The following is a 22083-nucleotide window of genomic DNA, read 5'->3' on the forward strand; positions in this document are numbered from 1 at the left end:
AAAGAGCATTGTTTTTGTGGGCAACCCTAACAGTACTTGTGTGCTCCTTGAGTCCGTCAGAAAGAGAACGGCCAGTTTTTCCAAAGTATTGAAGAGGACACGAGAAGTATGAAATAGAGTAGACACCAGGGGCATCTGTAGCGGACGGAGAGGCACGAACTAGACTACTGCGAATGGTGTTAGTCTGGCGAAAAGTATGTGCGGGTTATTTTTGTATTGTTCCAGTCATGATATTGTGCCTGTTTGTTCTTCATAGGCTCCATGCTGGGGGTACATATTCGATAATTGTCCTAAAATATGTTGTATTTAAGGTTGTGAAGGAAATTTTTTTCTTTTTTGAGTTCATGAATAATTTTGGCACTGACGTTTGATTTGTGTTTTCCTTCAGATATGTTTGGCGTTTTATTTACCCAAGGTTCTTTAAACACTGTTATTTGCAGTTTCGTACCTCCCTCCCCCCATTGCTTAATTAATCTGTGTCTGGTTTGCCCTCACATTCTCCAGTTTTCATGATCTTGCATTTGTTGATGTGACACCAGTGTGGTGTTATGGAGTGGTATGTAGTGTTGATGGGGATTGATGGTGATGATGTGGAATAGTCTTACTTGAATGTATGGTGGCAGTCCTGTTGGATGTAGTGTTAGAGCTGCCAGGTGTGGTGTCGCTGTGGTGCTGGCAGGTGTCGCGGTAGTGCTGCCAGGTGTAGTGATGGTGCCGGAGGGGGCTGTGGTGGTGATGGTGCTGGAGGAGGCTGTGGTGGTGATGGTGCTGGTATCAGGAACGATTCTTCTGATATACCTGGGTGTCCAGTGAAAGTACAAATTAATGTATTTCATAAAAGTAGGTCATGTGAGTGAACCTCAGTCCTCAGCAGTGACCAGCAAGACTGCACTGTTGTATGTGTAGGTAGCAGTATCAATCATTAAAGGTGAATATGGTACATACAGGGTGCCAATTGCAGGACTTTCTGACATCTTGGTCCACAATTAACATGAAAACCTTATGTAAATAGCTAAACTGAATTCCTGAACACAATACTGTTGAGCTGTGAAAGTGTACAGAAAGTCTTGTGTGAATGACATTTTTGTTGAAATCTTCCTTTTCAAATTAGGTTAAACTAATGTATTCTATACCAGATCAGATCATAAGATGCAGTTGCACATGTTTTGACATGATTATCAAATTGTCCAAGAACACCTTCTAGGGATTTTTCTTGTAAGGCTTTAGGTTCACCGTGAGGCTGGAAAACGTAATAGGTAAACTGGGCCAACCAATGACCATGTTTACGAGATTGTAATGACCTCTAGATGTTGAGTAAATACTGTAGTTAAATCTTAACTTGCATCATAATGGGTTTTTACCAGTACCCATGAAGCAGAAATAATGTTCAAAAACTATTATCATCTGATTCTGAGCAATATATCAAGGACCGAGAGCAGAAAATTATAAGAATTTTTTTTGCCATTCATTTTGCTAATATCAGTAACTCAGTGCCTAATACTGTTTCTTGGGTGCCCACTAATGCATTCCATGGTGAATTACCATGCATTATGATACCATCAGTCATTTGATTCACAGATTCTGCAACAACATACTGAGTATGTTGTACTCTATGTGCAAGTATGTAGCTGCGTCTTTTACCTTGTTCCATCGGAATACTGTGGGTGATCAGATGAATCCCATCTTTTCACCCATCAGTGCTACAGCTTTGCCCAGTTTAACACATGCAATAGACTCTTAATTTCATCCAGAGGACAGTAAAAGACAGTTCTTGCTCTTCAACTGCCGGGATAGGATTGTGTGGTTACAGCATCAACCCGCAGGTGTGGTTGGTGGTGGTGCTCGCAGGTGTGGTTGGTGGTGGTGGTGCTAGCAGGTTTGGGTGGTGGTGGTGCTAGCAGGTGTGGGTGGTGGTGGTGGAAAGGAGGTCCAAGACTTTGCTGGTCTTTCCTCCACCCCTGCTTCCTTTATGGCAGCATCTCTCACCTATTTATACCGTCTCCCATGCGTACCACCTTTGCCTCATGGGGGGTCCACCTTCACACAAGCTGGCTGGCTCTGGCTCTCTCTAACCTCCCTTCCTATGATTCTCCCCTTCTCTCTCCCCCTCTATCCTTCTCCCCTCTATCCGTCTCCCCCTCTCCCTCCCTCCCTCCCTCCCTCCCTCCTCCCTCCTCCCTCCCTCCCTCCTCCCTCCCCCTCCCTCCCCCTCCCTCCCCCTCCCTCCCCCCTCCCTCCCCCTCTCTCTCTTCTGCCCCCTTCTCTCTTCCTCTTTCTCTCTCCCTCTCTGTCTTCCCCTCCCCTATTTCTTTCCTTAGGACTATGATTTTTTCATAATACATATTAATGAAACAAAAGCAGAAAAATTGTACAGTTTCGTAGATGCTGTGATGCTTGATAAATTTATGAAGGTCATGTGGAATATTGCTCTACTGTGTACACTCTAACCTCGTTTTAAGTACAGAGAAGTTTGACTGCTTACATCTAGTCAGCCAAACAATTTAACTCTTGGGAATGCATTAAATATCTCAAATTACACACTTTTAAGTGAGCGATTCATTTACCTGGAGAGGGTTTTGGGGGTCAACGCCCCCGCGGCTCGGTCTGAGACCAGGCCTCATGGTGGATCAAAATAACACCTGAAAGAGCAGGAGTCGTTCTAGATTATACAAAATATCCTCAGTGGTAATAATGGTGGTTTATTTATCAAGAAACAACAGTGCATCCTGATAGAGGTCTTAATCACTGGTTAAGCCGACCACAGCTAGACGGTGTACCTCATGAATATATCATAGATCACTATATATTATATATTAAGATACTGACACCATTATGGGTATTCTAAGAGATAAGAGATGAAATAAGTATGAACAGGACTTCGTCAGTCTTCATGACGAGTAAGACGCGTGCACGCGCGCGCGCGCGCACACACACACACACACACACACACACACACACACACACACACACACACACACACACACACACACACACACACACACACACACACACACACACACAAGTCGGCCGTCTCCCACCGAGGCATGGTGACCTAAAAAGAAAGAAAATCCCCAAAAAGAAAATACTTTCATCATTCAACACTTTCACCTCACTCAGACATAATCACTGTTTTTGCAGAGGTGCTCAGAATACAACACTTAAGAAGCATATATGTATAAAGATACACAACATATCCCTCCAAACTGCCGATATCCTAAACCCCTCCTTTAAAGTGCAGGCATTATACTTCCCATTTCCAGGATTCAAGTCCAGCTATATAAAAATAACCGGTTTCCTTAAACCCTCCACTAAATATTACCCTGCTCACACTCCAACAGCTCGTCAGGTCCCAAATACCATTCGTCTCCATTTACTCCTATCTAACTCGCTCATGCACGCTTGCTGGAAGTCCAAGCCCCTTGCCCACAAAACCTCCTGTACCCCCTCCCTCCAACCTTTTCGAGGACGACCCCTACCTCGCCTTCCTTCCCCTACAGATATATACGCTCTCCATGTCATTCTGCTTTGATCCATTCTCTCTAAATGACCAAACCACCTCAACAACCCCTCTTCAGACCTCTGACTAATATTTTTATTAACTCGACACCTCCTAATTTCCACACTCCAAATTTTCTGCATAATATTTACACCACACATTGCCCTTAGACAGGACATCTCCACTGCCTCCAACTGTCTCCTCGCTGCAGCATTTACAACCCAAGTTTCACACTCTTATAAGAGTGTTGGTACTACTATACTTTCATACATTCCCTTCTTTGCCTCCATAGATAACGTTTTTTGTTTCTGCATATACCTCAACACACTAGCCTTTTTTCCTACATCAATTCTATGATTAACCTCATCCTTCATAACTCCATCCACTGAGATGTCAACTCCCAAATATCTGAAAACATTCACTTCTTCCTCCTCCCCAATTTGATATCCAATTTTTCTTTATCTAAATCATTTGATACCCTAATCACCTTACTCTTTTCTATGTTCACTTTCAACTTTCTGCCTTTACACACACACTCCCAAACTCGTCCACTAACCTTTGCAATTTTTCTTTAGAATCTCCCATAAGCACAGTATCATCAGCAAAAAGTAACTGTGTCAATTCCCATTTTGTATTTGATTCCCCATAATTTAATCCCACCCCTGTCCCGAACACCATAGCATTTACTTCCTTTACAACCCCATCTATAAATATATTAAAGAACCATGGTGACATTACACATCCCTGTCTAAGACCTACTTTTACCGAGAAGTAGTCTCCCTCTCTTCTACACACCCTAACCTGAGCCTCACTATCCTCATAAAAACTCTTTACAGCATTTAGTAACTTACCACCTATTCCATATACTTGCAACATCTGCCACATTGCTCCCCTATCCACTCATCATATGCCTTTTCTAAATCCATAAATGCAATAAAAACTTCCCTACCTTTATCTAAATACTGTTCACATATATGCTTCACTGTAAACACTTGATCTACACATCCCCTACCCACTCTAAAACCTCCTTTCTCATCCGCAATCCTATATTCTGTCTTACCTCTAATTCTTTTAATAACCCAACCGTACACTTTTCCTGGTATAATCAGTAAACTTATTCCTCTATAATTTTTACAATCTCTTTTGTCCCCCTTTCCTTTATATAAAGGGACTATACATGCTTTCTGCCAATCCCTAGGTACCTTCCCCTCTTTCATACATTTATTAAACAAAAATACCAACCACTCCAACACTATATCCCCCCTGCTTTTAACATTTCTGTCATGATCCCGTCAGTTCCAGCTGCTTTACCCCCTTTCATTCTACATAATGCCTTGTGCACCTCCCCCACACTCACATCCTCCTCTTCTTCACTCTTAAAAGATAGTATACCTCCATGGCCAGTGCATGAAATTACCGCCTCCCTTCGTCGACATTTAAAAGTTCCTCAAAATATTCTCTCCATCTACCCAATACCTCCATCTCCCCATCTACTAACTCCCCTACTCTGGTTTTAACTGACAAATCCATTCGTTCCCTAGGCTTTCTTAACTTGTTTAACTCACTCCAAAATTTTTTCTTATTTTCATTAAAATTTCTGGACAGTGCCTCTCCCACTCGATCATCTGCTCTCCTTTTGCACTCTCTCACCACTCTCTTCACCTTTCTTTTACTCTCCATATACTCTACTCTTCTTATAACACTTCTGCTTTGTAAAAGCCTCTCATAAGCTACCTTTTTCTCTTTTATCACACCCTTTACCTCATCATTCCACCAATCACTCCTCTTTCCTCCTGCACCCACCCTCCTATAACCACAAACTTCTGCCCCACATTCTAATACTGCATTTTTAAAAATATTCCAACCCTCTTCAACCCCCTCCCCCCACTACCCATACTTGCACCAGCCTACCTTTCTGCCAATAGTTGTTTATATAAACTAATTGAGGACCCTTAGTTTATACACTTTCACCTCCCTCTTACTTCTTGTTACCATTTTCCTCTTACTCTAACTGTAGCTACAACTAGATAATGATCCGATATATAGTTGCCCCTCTATAAATGTGTACATCCTGGAGCCTACCCATCAACCTTTTATCCACCAATACATAATCTAACAAACTATTTTCATTACGTGCTATATCATAACTTGCATATTTATTTATCCTCTTTTTTCATAAAATATGTATTACTTATTACCAAACCTCTTTCTACACATAGCTCAATTAAAGGTTCCCCATTTTCATTTACCCCTGGCACCCCAGATTTACTTACTACTCCCTCCACAACATCCTCTCCCTTACCTTCCTTGTCGACCAGATTACTTTCCCTGGTGATCTTCTACTGAGATTTGCTTCCATGAGAGACTTATGTATCGATGGCATGCCCAAATTGATGACTTGATCGTACCATTTTGGGGATACCAGCTTGGATCTGAGATCTGCCATACTGCCACAGAGTACGACGTTCGGATTAAGTCCTTACAAGCCAGTGCATTTTCCAGTAGCGTACCCAAGCGGTCAGGCACTGGTGATCCTGTCACTCCTGTCTGTGTTCCACCTGCAACTTCAGGCTTGCAAGATAGTGTCCAGTTACCTCAAGTGGCTGAGGATGCTCTGAGGACGCTGAGCCTATCCCTGCAATGTCTGCTAGTTCAAGTAGTAGTTTCTCCACAGGGGATGCCTTGTCGGAAAACGATTACTTGCAACTAGTAATGCCATTTCTCGTTGATGTCATATGTCGTATGCAGAAAGACGTTTCTGTCGCAGCTAGTGCCCTCACTAGAGTGTCTGTTGTTGTTCCTAGTGTTCCAGTTGGTGATAACATCCTAGTTGAAAGTGATTCCTGCAAAGTAAAGGGTTTATTTGTTGAGCCATCCTTACATGTTGTAAGGGATAGTAAGTTCCATTTCTTCCTAGCTAACACTTCTGGTCACACTGTTCGTCTCAGAGCTAATACCAATCTTGTTGACTTTGTTCACTACCCTTACCCTGTTCAGGTAGAGGATGAGTTGTCATCTGACCAGTGGGTCGGTTCTATTTCTACCGGGGAGACCTCATCCACTTCATTGGATCAATCCATTCCACCAGTTGAGGAGAAAGACTTAGCTCCCACTGACTTCCCAGATGAGGTCAAGCATTTGTTGACTCTTGAACAAACATCGTAAAGCCATTGCCTTACCAGGTGAGAAGATGGGTTTAATGAGCTTATTGTCCCATTGTATCCCACTTGAACCTGGTACTAGACCTATCTATATACCTGCATACAGAATGCCTCATTCACAAGTTGCTGTCCTAGAAGAATTGATCAATCAAATGCTTGATGATGGAGTTATTGCACCTAGTAATTCACCCTGGAATGCGCCCTTAATCCTAGTACCTAAGAAGGATGGTACTTGGAGCCTAGTGATTGACTTTAGGAAGTTAAATGTGAAAAATATTCCAGATCGCTTCCCACTTCCTGTACTTGGTGATCTTTTACGTAACATCGGAGATAGTCTTTTTGACCCTGGACTTGTTACAAGGATTTTGGCAAGTCCCTCTTCATGAGGACAGCCAAGAGCTAACTGCATTCTCCACCCCTACAGGTCATTATCACTTCCTCCATATGGCCTTTGGATTACGAACCTCTTCTATCATGTTCTCAAGGCTCATGACTAATATCTTTAGAGGTCTCATGGGTAATGCACTTATGGTGTACTTAGATGACGTAATCATGTCTAAAGACGTGGATACACACTTGAAAAGACTTGATGTAGTACTTGGTAAGTTTGAAGAAGCCAATTTAAAGATCAAACTGTCTAAATGTCAATTTTTCAGATCAGAAATCAAGTTTCTTGGTCACGTATTCACTCCTAGAGGGGTTATGACTGACCAGAGTAAAGTAACTGTATTACTAAATTTTCCAACTCCCAAAACTGCTGATGCTGTAAGATCCTTTGTGGGTTTAGCAGGTTTTTATAGATCTTTCATTGCCAATTTTTCTTCCATAGCTGCTGCTCTTACTTAAGAAAGATGTTCCTTTCGTTTGGACCTTCCGTCAAGAAAGAGCATTCCAAACTCTAAAAGAAAAGCTAACATCTGCTCCAGATTTTTCTAAGCCCTTCTATCTGACAACTGATGCTAGTTATATTGGCATAGGTGCCGTACTAGCTCAGAAGACTGATGGCAAGTACAACGCAGTTGCATTTGCTAGCCGAGTCCTTATGAAGGCTGAACGTAATTATACAGTAACTGAGCAAGAAACTTTAGCAATAGTATGGTCTTTAAAGCACTTCCGAGACATTATTTGTTCATGTCTTGACAGACCACGCTCCACTGATACCTCTATTCCAGAACAAACAACCTACTGGAAGGTTAGCCAGATGGACCTTGACTATCCAAGAGTTCAATCCTACCTTTGAACACTTACCTGGCAAGTCAAATGTAGTCGCAGATGCTTTATCGCGACATTTTAGTATAGTAACTGCAGACCCTCCAGTTACCGCCGAGGATGTAAAGAATGCTCAACGAACAGATCCCATGTGGTCTGGTGTGATTCGATTCCTGCTCCAGGAAGATCTTATTCTGACTGTGAAGCCACCAGCACCCATCAGTGACTTTGTCATGAATCAAGAATTATTGTATCGAACAGCCGAGTTGGGTACTCCTAGCAGAAGGGTATACCAGTCAGTAATTCCGCAGTCACTAGTGAATGTAGCCTTACAGCTAGTTCACGATGTATCAGGTGTTGCGCACCCTGGTATGGATCGTTCAGTAAAACAAGCAAGATTGAAATACTTTTGGCCTTGTATGGCAACTGATACTACTGAGACGAGCTCTCAGTAGTATCAGTTCCCAGTAGTACCAGTAACCAGTTACCAGTAGTATGACTCGCTACCAACCGTCTGTGTGAATCACTGTTATTCACTGACGTTACAGCTGACCATAGCAGTTTTTGAGGGAGGGAGGGGTCTCGCTACACCTTTCCATCCTCTGTATTAGACTGGAATGGAGAAAATAGGACACAGTTGCAGATAGTAATATTATAGAGACGTTTGGCCTATGGAACAAAGTTTTTCAGTAATTAGTAAATCCCCATAAATGCATAGCAAGGAAATGATTCAAGTGTTGTCAGGTGAATGGCTGGGTTAATGTGGTCACTTTGTGGGTGAACTGAGAAGGAATGGCGAAGGATCGGCAGGCTTCCTGCTTTCCTATATCTAGTAATTTATGTACACAGTGACCTCAGTGATCCAACCACTGACGTGATTACACTTGTATAAATTTGCTAGTTGTGTCCCTGTATAATAATTGAAGATTGTTCCAGTCGTGCAACATCTCAGTAAAGGTACTCTATACATCTGTTTTTCTCCATTTGTCTGCTTGGCACCATTTGTGTCTGTCTAGAGTGATCAGGCCTGGTATTAGTCTGGCTGCAAATCTCACACGTGTCGCTGATATTACAATGTGTGTATAATTCTAACGATATGCTTGGCGTTAAATCTACCTCAGGTCTTTTTCACCTAGATATTTGGAGCTTCTCTCCGCTCATGCTGTACTTGTGTGAAGGGTCTACCCTCACCTTCTCATGACATTGCATTTGTTTAGGCTGGACTTGGTAAAACACTTGACCCCATCTGCGATCTGTTGAGGTCTCCTAAGTTTATCACTGTTCTCTTTTGTTTTTATTGCTCTCACTAGTTTTACATTATCTGCATACACGACACATGGGACTTAATTCTCCTCTGAATTGAGCACTGATCATTCCGTAATCCCACTCGTTATTCTTTCCCATTCTGTTGAGCTCTGCCTTGCATTCAGGTACTCCCTGACCCACTGCAGCATTCAGGTACTCCCTGACCCACTGCAGCATTCAGGTACTCCCTGACCCACTGCAGCATTCAGGTACTCCCTGACCCACTGCAGCATTCAGGTACTCCCTGACCCACTGCAGCATTCAGGTACTCCCTGACCCACTGCAGCATTCAGGTACTCCCTGACCCACTGCAGCATTCTGCCTTTTAACCACCCGTTCTTCGTATTTCCGGACTAACCTCTAATGTGGTTCTGTATATATATATATATATATATATATATATATATATATATATATATATATATATATATATATATATATATATATATATATATATATATATTTCGCTCAGTATGTAGTCCACCTGTTCCAAACCTGTCTCTTATTTTTCTTTGTCTAAGATCTTAATTAAATTTGTATGATTGTGTATATATGTATGTGTTTGTATGTATATATAGTATATACACAATTGTCATAACCATTGGCTCTTCACCACATCCCCGCCAACAATATCTGGCGGGACACACTTCCTATTTTTAGCCCAATACTAGCCACTGATTCATACCCTTTGTTGGTTCACTACAGTTCGCTGCTGCTCCACTGCTACTTCTGCAATACTTCTGCTGCTGCCGTACTACTTTGCTGCAATATTGTGTGTACAGTGCTGTTGCTGCAGCGCTTATGCTATAGCTTTAATGCTGATGCTGCAGCTGCAGTGCTGATGATGCAACTTTAGCGCTGATTCAGTGCTACTACTGCAACTTCAGTGCTGATTCAATACTGTTGCAGCTGTGTAATTCTGCTTCTGAAGCTGCAGTGTTGCTGCTGTCGCCGCCGACTACATTCTCCTCCTGCAGACATTTTCTACTTTTTCTTCAAGTAGACAGTGTAGTAATGCTACAAATACATTGTTAAATGGTTGTAGTTGCAAGTCTGCTCAACTTTTTCCATGGTTTTTATTGTTCTTGTAATATTTTCTTTCTTATTAAGTGTTTGTGTGAGTCAAGGCCGCCCAGCCGATGCTCCACGGCCGCCCAGCCTATGCTCCACGGCCGCCCAGCCGATGCTGCACGGAAGGAACCATCATCAGATACAGACGAATTTCTAGCGGGAAGAGGAGGAAGACTGAAAGATGTTTTTATTAGCTTTGCATTTTGCTGGCTCTCCCCATCACCGTTTTCTCCAACTTACAATTAAAATACGCTAATTAGTTGCATTTATAATGGGAACTTGTGTACGTTATTTTGAGTTGGTGTATAGTTATGGAATAAGATTGGGTGGACTATCTAAGTGATTATCATAGTGAAGGAGTGTATAGTTCAGGTGGCGGCGGTGTGATGGTTGGTGGTAGTTGTGTGGGCACCAGACTGCCGCCAGACGCCTGCATACCTCTCCCCCTCTCCAACACTCAGTACCTCAACACCTCCCCTCCCTTACCCTCCACACCCCTCCTCTCCTCTCCTTTCCCCCATCCTTTCCTATGTTGGTCTTTCCCCACTCACCCTGACTTCTCTGTCTACTACGTAAAACGTCAATTACTTCATCTAAACATTATAGGTTTGCTATAGTAAGGTTTGAAGCAGTGCCCAGGTGAGCCAACAAGTTTCTCTAGTCAACGTTATATTTAGTTATATTTGTGTTTCTATGATATTCCTCTCACCGACTTTGTGGGTTTTTCTATCTTACCAGCCTGGCCTTTGGCCAAGCTTTTTCTGAGTGCCTGTTCAACTAGGCTGTTACACATAGCTACTCCCTAGCCCACACAACCATCACAGCCTCCTTAGTCTGGCATTTAGCGGAGGTAGTGATCCAATTTCCTTTTGAAAATTTCATATTAGTTCCGGATAATAGGAAGTTGAAGAGTCTTGGACCACGAAGGTTGACACTAATCTTATTGTTCCCATGGCGCCCTCCTTTTTATTGTGTCTCTCTTACACTTCAATACTTCTCACTCCAGTACGTTATCATGGCAGTGTAGAGATCTGAAACTTCGTCCTCAGGTCTCTCTCCTTCGCTCCCGCGAGTGAGCGAAGGAGAGAGACCCAATAGTTTAAATGCTTTATTGACTATATGCATCAATAAACAATCTACATTTTCCAGCTCTGGTATCGCCTGTTTTTGCGTTTGATGTTCAAATGCACTGAGTACTCAGCTTATGCTGTGATAAGTGCATATTTAAATTATACAGGGACAGACATGACAGCAAAGCTCCAGCATAAAACAAACACAAGGTAATGTTAGAGCTGCCACCAGCAGAAGCCATAGGAATGAGGTGTTGTGCTGATCAGTTAGGCTGTAGTTCTTATGATGGACTGAGTGCTGGTAGCATAAATAGCTTGGCTGGTCAGGGCAGCAACCAGTAGGCCTGGTCCAGGACCGGGCCTCGGAGCCCTGACACACGAAACCATTAAATAATGAACAGGTAGAGAAATGTCCCTGGCTGTGCCTCCTATTGGCCTCTTTAACAAACTTTATATACCCGGCAGGGATGTCACGATGAGGTCATTATTAGGGGTAGGTATTCATCGAGGCTACAACCCAGTCAATACCGGTCAAGGTAGTGGGGTCAGGCGCACTTTCGTTTTCGCTAGAACACGCAACTGGGCTGGTATGAATCTGTCTTCCCTAAGACGTGGTGAATATTTTTATCAGTAAGATAAAAAAAATGTTAAGCTTTCTGACATAATTCCATTTGTCTCTGAAAGACTTGTTGAGAGCATACCACGCACTTCCTCCGGACCCAAAACTAGTCATGAAAAAATGCCCCCCCCCCACAAAAAAAAAATGTCAAGCCTTGGATATCTTAAGAAATTTATTTACTTAGGGTGTCGCTCCGGTCTACCTGGAGGGCATTCCGGGGATCAACGTCCCCGCGGCCCGGTCCACGACCAGGCCTCCCGGTGGATCAGGGCCTGATCAACGAGGCTGTTACTGCTGGCCGCACGTAATCCAACGTACGAACCACAGCCCGGCTGATCCGGCACCGTCTTTAGGTATCTGTCCAACTCCCTCTTGAAGACAACCAGGGGTCTTCCCGTAATGCCCCTTATTGCTGGTGGGAGGCTGTTGAATAGTCTTGGGCCCCGGACACTTATTGTGTTTTCTCTTAGTGTACCAGTGACGCCCCTACTTTTCACTGGGGTTATGTTGCATCGCCTGCCAAATCTTTTGCTTTCGTATGGAGTACGAACGAACGAACGAACGAAAGTTCAGGTAAGATCCCAAATGGGATGAGCGGGGAAGACGGGACAGACGAAGAATAGTGCTGGAGAGGAGTGTTCTTAGTCGTAGAAATAGAGCCAGGGCTTAACCCAGCAGCAAAGGCGATCGTGGGACAGATATTGAAAAGAGAAATTCGTATGGAGTGATTGTTGTGTGCATATTAGGGACCAGTCCCTCCAGAATGTTCCAGGTGTAGATTATAATATGAAATTAAGACACATGTGCAACATCTGGGTATCTTTATTGTAGACGTTTCGCCATCCAGTGGCTTTATCAATACAAATTCTAGGACATAACTTGAAGACAGTATAACTATGTACAGAAGATGAGGTAATCAGTCCCTCAACCTTGGAGTAGGTGCGAAGAGCACCATAGTTGTGGAGATTCTGAAGCAGAAGACAGGAGCCTGGCGCTTATATAGTAACGTCAGGTGTAGCAGACGAGGGCATAGTCACTGGTAGGCGGTCCTTCCCAGAGTTGTAGTAGTAGTTGTCGTAGCCGTGAAGGTTATGTACATGTCCTCAGAATCAAGATTCCATGATGTTGCAGTGTCTGACAAGTTGTGTAAGAATGGTATATAATACCGACAAGATGAAATTAAGACACATGTGTCTTAATTTCATCTTGTCGGTATTATATACCATTCTTACATAAGAACATAAGAACATAAGAATGTAGGAACACTGCAGAAGGCCTACTGGCCCATACGAGGCAGGTCCTTATCAAAACGACATCTACCTAAAGCTACTCAAGAAACAACTCCTGCATCCCCCAACACCAATCAAACCCAGCCCCTCCCACTCATATATTTGTCTAGTCTCTTCTTAAAGCTACCCAAGGTCCTAGCCTCTATCACCCCACTGGGAAGACTGTTCCACGCATCTACAACTCTGTTAGAAAACCAGTACTTACCTATGTCCTTTCTAAATCTAAATTTATCCAACTTAAATCCATTATTCCTGATTCTTACCTGGTTCGACACCCTCAGTACTTTATTAATGTCTCCCTTGTTTATGCCCGTCATCCACTTATACACTTCAATGATATCTCCCCTCATTCTACGCCTCTCCAGAGAGTGGAGATTTAAGGCTTTAAGTCTATCTTCATACGGGAGGTTCCTTACACAGTAAATCATTTTAGTCATTCTTCTCTGTATGTTCTCTAATGAGTCTATGTCCATCCTGTAGTAAGGGGACCAAAACTGAGCAGCATAATCCAAATGAGGCCTCACTAGTGATGTATAGAGCTGTAAAATAACTTTTGGACTTCTGTTACTTATACTTCTTGAGATAAATCCAAGTAATCTGTTGGCCTTGTTGCGCACACTGAGGCACTGCTGTCTTGGCTTTAGATTTCTGCTTACCATGACTCCCAAGTCTTTCCTGTGAAGACGTGTTCGTGTGCTCTCTGTGAATCTGTACCAGGATGCCTTCTCTTGAGCAACTTTACCAGCAGCTGAGAGAGGAGCTCAGAGTTGCTAAGATGGAGATACGGCGATTAACGGAGGAGAACAAGAGGATTCGTAGTAATCCTTCTGTTGTGAGTCCCCAGGTTAAGAGGGGAGCTTGGTCAGTGGCCGGGCAACATGGAACCAAGCTGAAGATCAAGAAAACGGTTGGAGAGGCGGAAACAACGAGAAACCAGAAGACTACAGTGGAAACTTCCAACTCATTCTCGGTGCTACCTGACGAATGTGAGTGTTCTACTGGGAATGCCACAACGAGCACCAAAGAAGCATTGGCAGACGTGAGTGAGACATCCCTAGAAACCCCAACGAAGACCATCGAGAACGTCTTGACGAATTCTACAAGTGGTGTAATGCTACCTGGCGAATGTGAGTCGACTACTCGGAGCATCACGACGGACGACGCCAAGGAAGGTAACAACATTGTTGTTGTTGGGGATAGCCAGATTAGGTACATGGATAGGGCATTCTGTTTGAAGGATAGGAGTAGGAGGCAGAGAGTGTGTTTTCCTGGGGCTGGGATGAAGGATATTGTTAGCCGTCTGGATGACATCATGAGAGGTAATGGGAGCAATCCTATTATCTGTCTCAGTGCTGGAGGCAACGATGTTGGCAGACGTAGGAGTGAGGACCTGATTAGCAGGTATAGGTCAGCAATAGAGATAATTAGGAGGAAGGGTGGGAAACCTGTCATATGTGGCATTTTGCCAAGGAGAGGAGTTGGAAATGAATGGTTGTCCAGAGCAATTGGTGTCAATTGCTGGCTGGACAAGTACTGTAAGGAAAATGCGGTAACATTCATTGACAACTGGGACCTCTTCTATGGCAGAAATGACATGTATGCCAGGGATGGGGTTCACTTATCTAGGTGTGGGGTGGGAGCACTGGCCAACGCAGTGGAGGGAGCTGTTAGGTCTTTAAACTAGGAATAGTTAGTGGTATGGGTTTTGGCAGGAAAACTGTGAAGTCGCAGGGTAGTAACATGAGTACTAGGAGAACTAGTAATAGGCAAAATGAGGTGGATATTGGAAAGCCAGTGGCACTAATTGACAAGGACAGTAATAAGTTTAGTGGAATAACAGAAAGGAGCAGGAATGATAAAGAGAAAGGAGGGTCCTTAAGTATATATTACACAAATAGTCGCAGTGCTAGGAATAAGATGGACGAGTTGAGACTAGTTGCTAGTGCAGGTAACATAGATGTATTTGCCATTACTGAGACGTGGTTTAATTCAAAAAGTCGGGACATGCCTGCAGAATGTCACATTCAGGGTTTTAAATTGTTCCAAGTAGATAGAAGTATCGGGAAGGGGGGTGGGGTGGCATTGTATGTCCGAGATCGCTTGAACTGTTGCATAAAAACGGGTATTAAGTCTGAAGTAACACATACAGAGTCTGTTTGGATAGAATTTTCAGAGGGGCATGAAAAATTAATTTTAGGTGTGATATATCGTCCCCCAAATTTAGATAGGGACCAAGGGAGACTACTATGGGAGGAAATTGTTAGGGCCACAAGGCACGATAATGTAGTAATTCTAGGAGACTTTAACTTTAGTCATATTGATTGGAATTTCTTGACTGGGAATTTAGAATCATACGATTTCTTAGAAGTAGTTCAGGATTGTTTTTTGAAGCAGTTTGTGACAGAACCTACAAGGGGAAATAACCTGCTTGACTTAGTTCTGGCAAACAATGAATCCCTTGTTAATAATTTAGAAGTTTCAGAGGAACTGGGTGCTAGCGACCACAAATCAATTACATTTAGAATTGAATGGAAGTATGATAGTAGGGATAACTCAGTAACAGTCCCAGATTTTCGCTTAGCAGATTACGATGGGCTTAGAGAACACTTATCATCTGTTGACTGGGGTAACGAAGAGAGCTATCAATATGACAGTTTTCTGAACACAATACATGCTGCTCAAAGAACGTTTATCCCTTATAAGGAAATTAGATCAAATAGAAATGACCCAAAATGGATGAATAATAGGCTGAAATATCTACTAGGGCATAAGAAAGGAATTTATAGGCGTATCAAAAGAGGCGAGGGTCACCTTATGAATCAGTATATTGACATTAAGAGGGACATTAAAAAGGGGATAAGAAAAGCTAAAAGGGACTATGAAATTAAAGTTGCTAGGGATTCTAAAACTAACCCAAAAAGTTTTTTCCAGGTATATAGAACAAAAGTCAGAGATAAGATAGGTCCCCTTAAAAATAACTATGGGCATCTTACTGACAAAGAGAATGAAATGTGCTCGATTTTAAATAATTATTTTCTCTCGGTTTTTACACAGGAAGACACTAATAATATTCCGGTAATTAATTTTTATAGTGGATCAGAAGAAGATAAATTATGTAACATCACAGTCACTAGTGAAATGGTTGTGAAGCAGATAGACCGACTGAAGCAAAATAAGTCACCGGGTCCTGATGAGGTTTTTTCAAGGGTTCTTAAGGAATGCAAAATGGAAGTCTGTGAACCATTAACTAATATTTTTAATTTATCTCTTCAAACAGGTGTAGTGTCTGATATGTGGAAGATGGCTAATGTAATTCCTATTTTTAAAACAGGGGACAAGTCGATACCGTCAAATTACCGCCCAATAAGCCTGACCTCAATTGTAGGCAAGTTGCTAGAGTCAATTATAGCTGAGGTTATAAGAAGCCATCTCGATAAGCATAGCTTGATTAATGATACTCAGCATGGATTCACAAGAGGCCGGTCTTGTCTAACTAATTTATTAACTTTTTTCAGTAAAGCTTTTGAGGCTGTTGACCACGATAAAGAATTTGATATTATTTACTTAGATTTTAGTAAGGCATTTGATAGAGTTCCGCACCAAAGACTGTTGAAGAAAGTAGCAGCTCATGGCATTGGGGGAAGAGTGCTCTCGTGGATCGAATCATGGCTCACAGACAGGAAGCAGAGAGTGTCCATAAATGGGGTTAAATCCGAGTGGGGATCAGTAACAAGTGGCGTTCCACAGGGATCAGTCTTGGGCCCGTTGTTGTTTATAATATATATCAATGATCTTGATGAAGGAATTACTAGTGATATGAGCAAATTCGCCGATGACACGAAGATAGGTAGGATAATTGATTCAAACGTAGATGTTAGGGAACTTCAGGAGGATTTAGACAAACTCTACTCTTGGTCAGAAAAGTGGCAGATGCAGTTCAATGTAGATAAATGCAAGGTTCTGAAGCTCGGAAGTGTCCATAACCCTAGCACTTATAAGTTAAATAATGTAGAACTTAGCCATACAGATTGCGAAAAGGACTTGGGGGTTATGGTAAGCAGCAACCTTAAACCAAGACAGCAATGCCTAAGCGTACGTAATAAGGCAAATAGATTACTGGGATTTATATCAAGAAGTGTAAGCAACAGAAGTCCAGAGGTCATACTGCAGCTTTATACATCATTAGTAAGGCCTCACCTAGATTATGCAGCTCAATTCTGGTCTCCATATTACAGAATGGACATAAATTCGTTAGAAAACATTCAGCGTAGGATGACTAAATTAATACATAGCATTAGAAATCTTCCTTATGAAGAAAGATTGAAGACTCTTAAGTTACATTCACTTGTTAGACGAAGAATGAGGGGAGACCTGATCGAAGTGTATAAGTGGAAGATAGGTATTAATAAAGGGGATATTAACAAGGTCTTGAGGATATCTCTCCAAGAGAGAACCCGCAGTAATGGATTTAAATTAGATAAGTTTAGATTTAGAAAGGACATAGGAAAGTATTGGTTTGGAAATAGGGTAGTTGATGAGTGGAACAGTCTACCTAGTTGGGTTATTTCCTTATCAAAATGACATCTACCTAAAGCTACTCAAGAAATAACACCCGTACCCCTTAACACCAATCAAACCCAGCCCCTCCCACTCATATATTTGTCCAGTCTCTTCTTAAAGCTACCCAAGGTCCTAGCCTCTATCACCCCACTGGGAAGACTGTTCCACGCATCTACAACTCTGCTAGAAAACCAGTACTTACCTATGTCCTTTCTAAATCTAAATTTATCCAACTTAAATCCATTATTCCTGGTTCTTACCTGGTTCGACACCCTCAGTACTTTATTAATGTCTCCCTTGTTTATGCCCATAATCCACTTATAAGAACATAAGAACATAAGAAAGGAGGAACACTGCAGCAGGCCCGCTGGCCCACACTAGGCAGGTCCCCCACAATTCATCCCACCAACAAACACCTGACCAACCCAACCCTCAGTGCCACCCAATAGACAAGCTCCGATGTGCAAGTCCCTCTCAAATCCAACCCCTCCCACTCATGTACTTATCCAACCTAAATTTGAAACTACCCAAAGTCCTAGCCTCAATAACCCAACTAGGTAGACTGTTCCACTCATCAACTACCCTATTTCCAAACCAATACTTTCCTATGTCCTTTCTAAATCTAAACTTATCTAATTTAAATCCATTACTGTGGGTTCTCTCTTGGAGAGATATCCTCAAGGCCTTGTTAATATCCTCTTTATTAATACCTATCTTCCACTTATACACTTCGGTCAGGTCTCCCCTCATTCTTCGTCTAACAAGTGAATGTAACTTAAGAGTCTTCAATCTTTCTTCATTAGGAAGATTTCTAATGCTATGTATTAATTTAGTCATCCTACGCTGAATGATTTCTAACGAATTTATGTCTATCCTGTAATATGGAGACCAGAACTGAGCTGCATAATCTAGGAGAGGCCTTACTAATGATGTATAAAGCTGCAGTATGACCTCTGGACTTCTGTTGCTTACACTTCTTGATATAAATCCCAATAATCTATTTGCCTTATTACGTACGCTTAAGCATTGCTGTCTTGGTTTAAGGTTGCTGCTTACCATAACCCCCAAGCCCTTTTCGCAATCTGTATGGCTAAGTTCTACATTATTTACACAACCATTTCACTAGTGACTGTGATGTTACATAATTTATCTTCTTCTGATCCACTATAAAAATTAATTACCGGAATATTATTAGTGTCTTCCTGTGTAAAAACCGAGAGAAAATAATTATTTAAAATCGAGCACATTTCATTCTCTTTGTCAGTAAGATGCCCATAGTTATTTTTAAGGGGACCTATCTTATCTCTGACTTTTGTTCTATATACCTGGAAAAAACTTTTTGGATTAGTTTTAGAATCCCTAGCAACTTTAATTTCATAGTCCCTTTTAGCTTTTCTTATCCCCTTTTTAATGTCCCTCTTAATGTCAATATACTGATTCATAAGATGACCCTCGCCTCTTTTGATACGCCTATAAATTCCTTTCTTATGCCCTAGTAGATATTTCAGCCTATTATTCATCCATTTTGGGTCATTTCTATTTGATCTAATTTCCTTATAAGGGATAAACGTTCTTTGAGCAGCATGTATTGTGTTCAGAAAACTGTCATATTGATAGCTCTCTTCGTTACCCCAGTCAACAGATGATAAGTGTTCTCTAAGCCCATCGTAATCTGCTAAGCGAAAATCTGGGACTGTTACTGAGTTATCCCTACTATCATACTTCCATTCAATTCTAAATGTAATTGATTTGTGGTCGCTAGCACCCAGTTCCTCTGAAACTTCTAAATTATTAACAAGGGATTCATTGTTTGCCAGAACTAAGTCAAGCAGGTTATTTCCCCTTGTAGGTTCTGTCACAAACTGCTTCAAAAAACAATCCTGAACTACTTCTAAGAAATCGTATGATTCTAAATTCCCAGTCAAGAAATTCCAATCAATATGACTAAAGTTAAAGTCTCCTAGAATTACTACATTATCGTGCCTTGTGGCCCTAACAATTTCCTCCCATAGTAGTCTCCCTTGGTCCCTATCTAAATTAGGGGGACGGTATATCACACCTAAAATTAATTTTTTATGCCCCTCTGAAAATTCTATCCAAACAGACTCTGTATGTGTTACTTCAGACTTAATACCCGTTTTTATGCAACAGTTCAAGCGATCTCGGACATACAATGCCACCCCACCCACCTTCCCGATACTTCTATCTACTTGGAACAATTTAAAACCCTGAATGTGACATTCTGCAGGCATGTCCCGACTTTTTGAATTAAACCACGTCTCAGTAATGGCAAATACATCTATGTTACCTGCACTAGCAACTAGTCTCAACTCGCCCATCTTATTCCTAGCACTGCGACTATTTGTGTAATAAACTTTTAATGACCCTCCTCTCTCTTTACCCTTCCTGCTTTACTTACCTATGTCCTTTCTAAATCTAAATTTATCCAACTTAAATCCATTATTCCTGGTTCTTACCTGGTTCGACACCCTCAGTACTTTATTAATGTCTCCCTTGTTTATGTCCGTCATCCACTTATACACTTCAATGATATCTCCCCTCATTCTACGCCTCTCCAGAGAGTGGAGATTTAAGGCTTTAAGTCTATCTTCATACGGGAGGTTCCTTACACAGTAAATCATTTTAGTCATTCTTCTCTGTATGTTCTCTAATGAGTCTATGTCCATCCTGTAGTAAGGGCACCAAAACTGAGCAGCATAATCTAAATGAGGCCTCACTAGTGATGTATAGAGCTGTAAAATAACTTTTGGACTTCTGTTACTTATACTTCTTGAGATAAATCCAAGTAATCTGTTGGCCTTGTTGCGCACACTGAGGCACTGCTGTCTTGGCTTTAGATTTCTGCTTACCATGACTCCCAAGTCTTTTTCACATTCTGTATGACCAAGCTCTACTTCACCTAGATTATAGCTTCGAGGGTTATTTTCATTACCAAGGGCAAGTACCTTACACTTATCCACATTAAACTTCATCTGCCATTTCTCAGACCAAGACATTAATTTGTTCAAATCGTCCTGGAGTTCATTGATATCCTCCTCAGAGTGAATTATACGGCCTATCTTTGTATCATCAGCAAACTTACTCATGTCACTAGTAATCCCTTCATCAAGGTCATTAATGTAAATTATGAACAAGAGAGGGCCTAAAACTGATCCTTGTGGAACGCCACTAGTGACTAATCCCCATTCAGATTTCACTCCATTAATGGTAACTCTCTGCTTTCTATTGGTAAGCCATGCCTCAATCCATGCTAGAACTTTACCTCCTATACCATGAGCTGCCACTTTTCTTAAGAGTCTCTTGTGAGGTACTCTGTCGAAGGCTTTACTAAAATCCAAATAAACAATATCATATTCCTTATCACTGTCAACTGCCTCAAATGTTCTATTGAAGAACGTCAGTAAGTTTGTCAGGCAGGAACGACCTCTCGTGAATCCATGCTGAGATTCATTTATCAAGTTATGCTCTTCAAGGTGACTTCTGATAATGTCAGCTATAATTGATTCTAATAACTTGCCCACTATAGATGTCAGGCTTATTGGACGGTAATTTGAAGGAGTGGACTTATCCCCTGATTTGAATATAGGAACCACATTAGCCATCTTCCACATCTCTGGCACAACACTGGTAAGGATGGACGCATTGAATACACTCGTTAATGGCTGACTAAGCTCCATCTTGCATTCCTTAAGTACCCTTGAAAACAACTCATCGGGTCCCGGGGACTTATTTTGTTTCAGTTTGTCTATCTGTTTAATAACCATGTCCCTCGTGACAGTAATATTAGTTAACTTAAATTCATCAGGAACTAAATAATTATTAATTACTGGAATCTCATTTACATCTTCCTGTGTAAAAACTGACAAAAAATAGTCATTAAATAAGGAACACATTTCCAGTTCATTATCCGTCAGCTGTCCATTCCCAGATTTCAGAGGTCCCACTTTTTCCTTCACCTTCGTCCTATACACTTGAAAGAACCCCTTTGGATTAGTCTTTGATTCATTAGCGACTCTAATTTCATAGTCACGTTTAGCCTTTCTAATCGCCTTTTTTACTTCTCTTTTAAGCTGAACATATTGGTCAGTAAGGTTAACCTCTCCTCTTCTGATGCGCCTATAAATTCCCCTTTTCTCCCCTAATAGATGCTTTAGCCTCCTGTTAACCCATTTGGGATCGTTATTATTAGACCTAATTTCTCTCTGGGGAATGTATATACTCTGGGCACTGTGTACATTATTAAGAAAACAATCATAAAAGCAGATCCCTTCATATTCATAAG

The sequence above is a fragment of the Cherax quadricarinatus genome, chromosome 3 (genome assembly GCF_038502225.1).
Source record: "Cherax quadricarinatus isolate ZL_2023a chromosome 3, ASM3850222v1, whole genome shotgun sequence".
NCBI lineage: Eukaryota > Metazoa > Arthropoda > Malacostraca > Decapoda > Parastacidae > Cherax > Cherax quadricarinatus.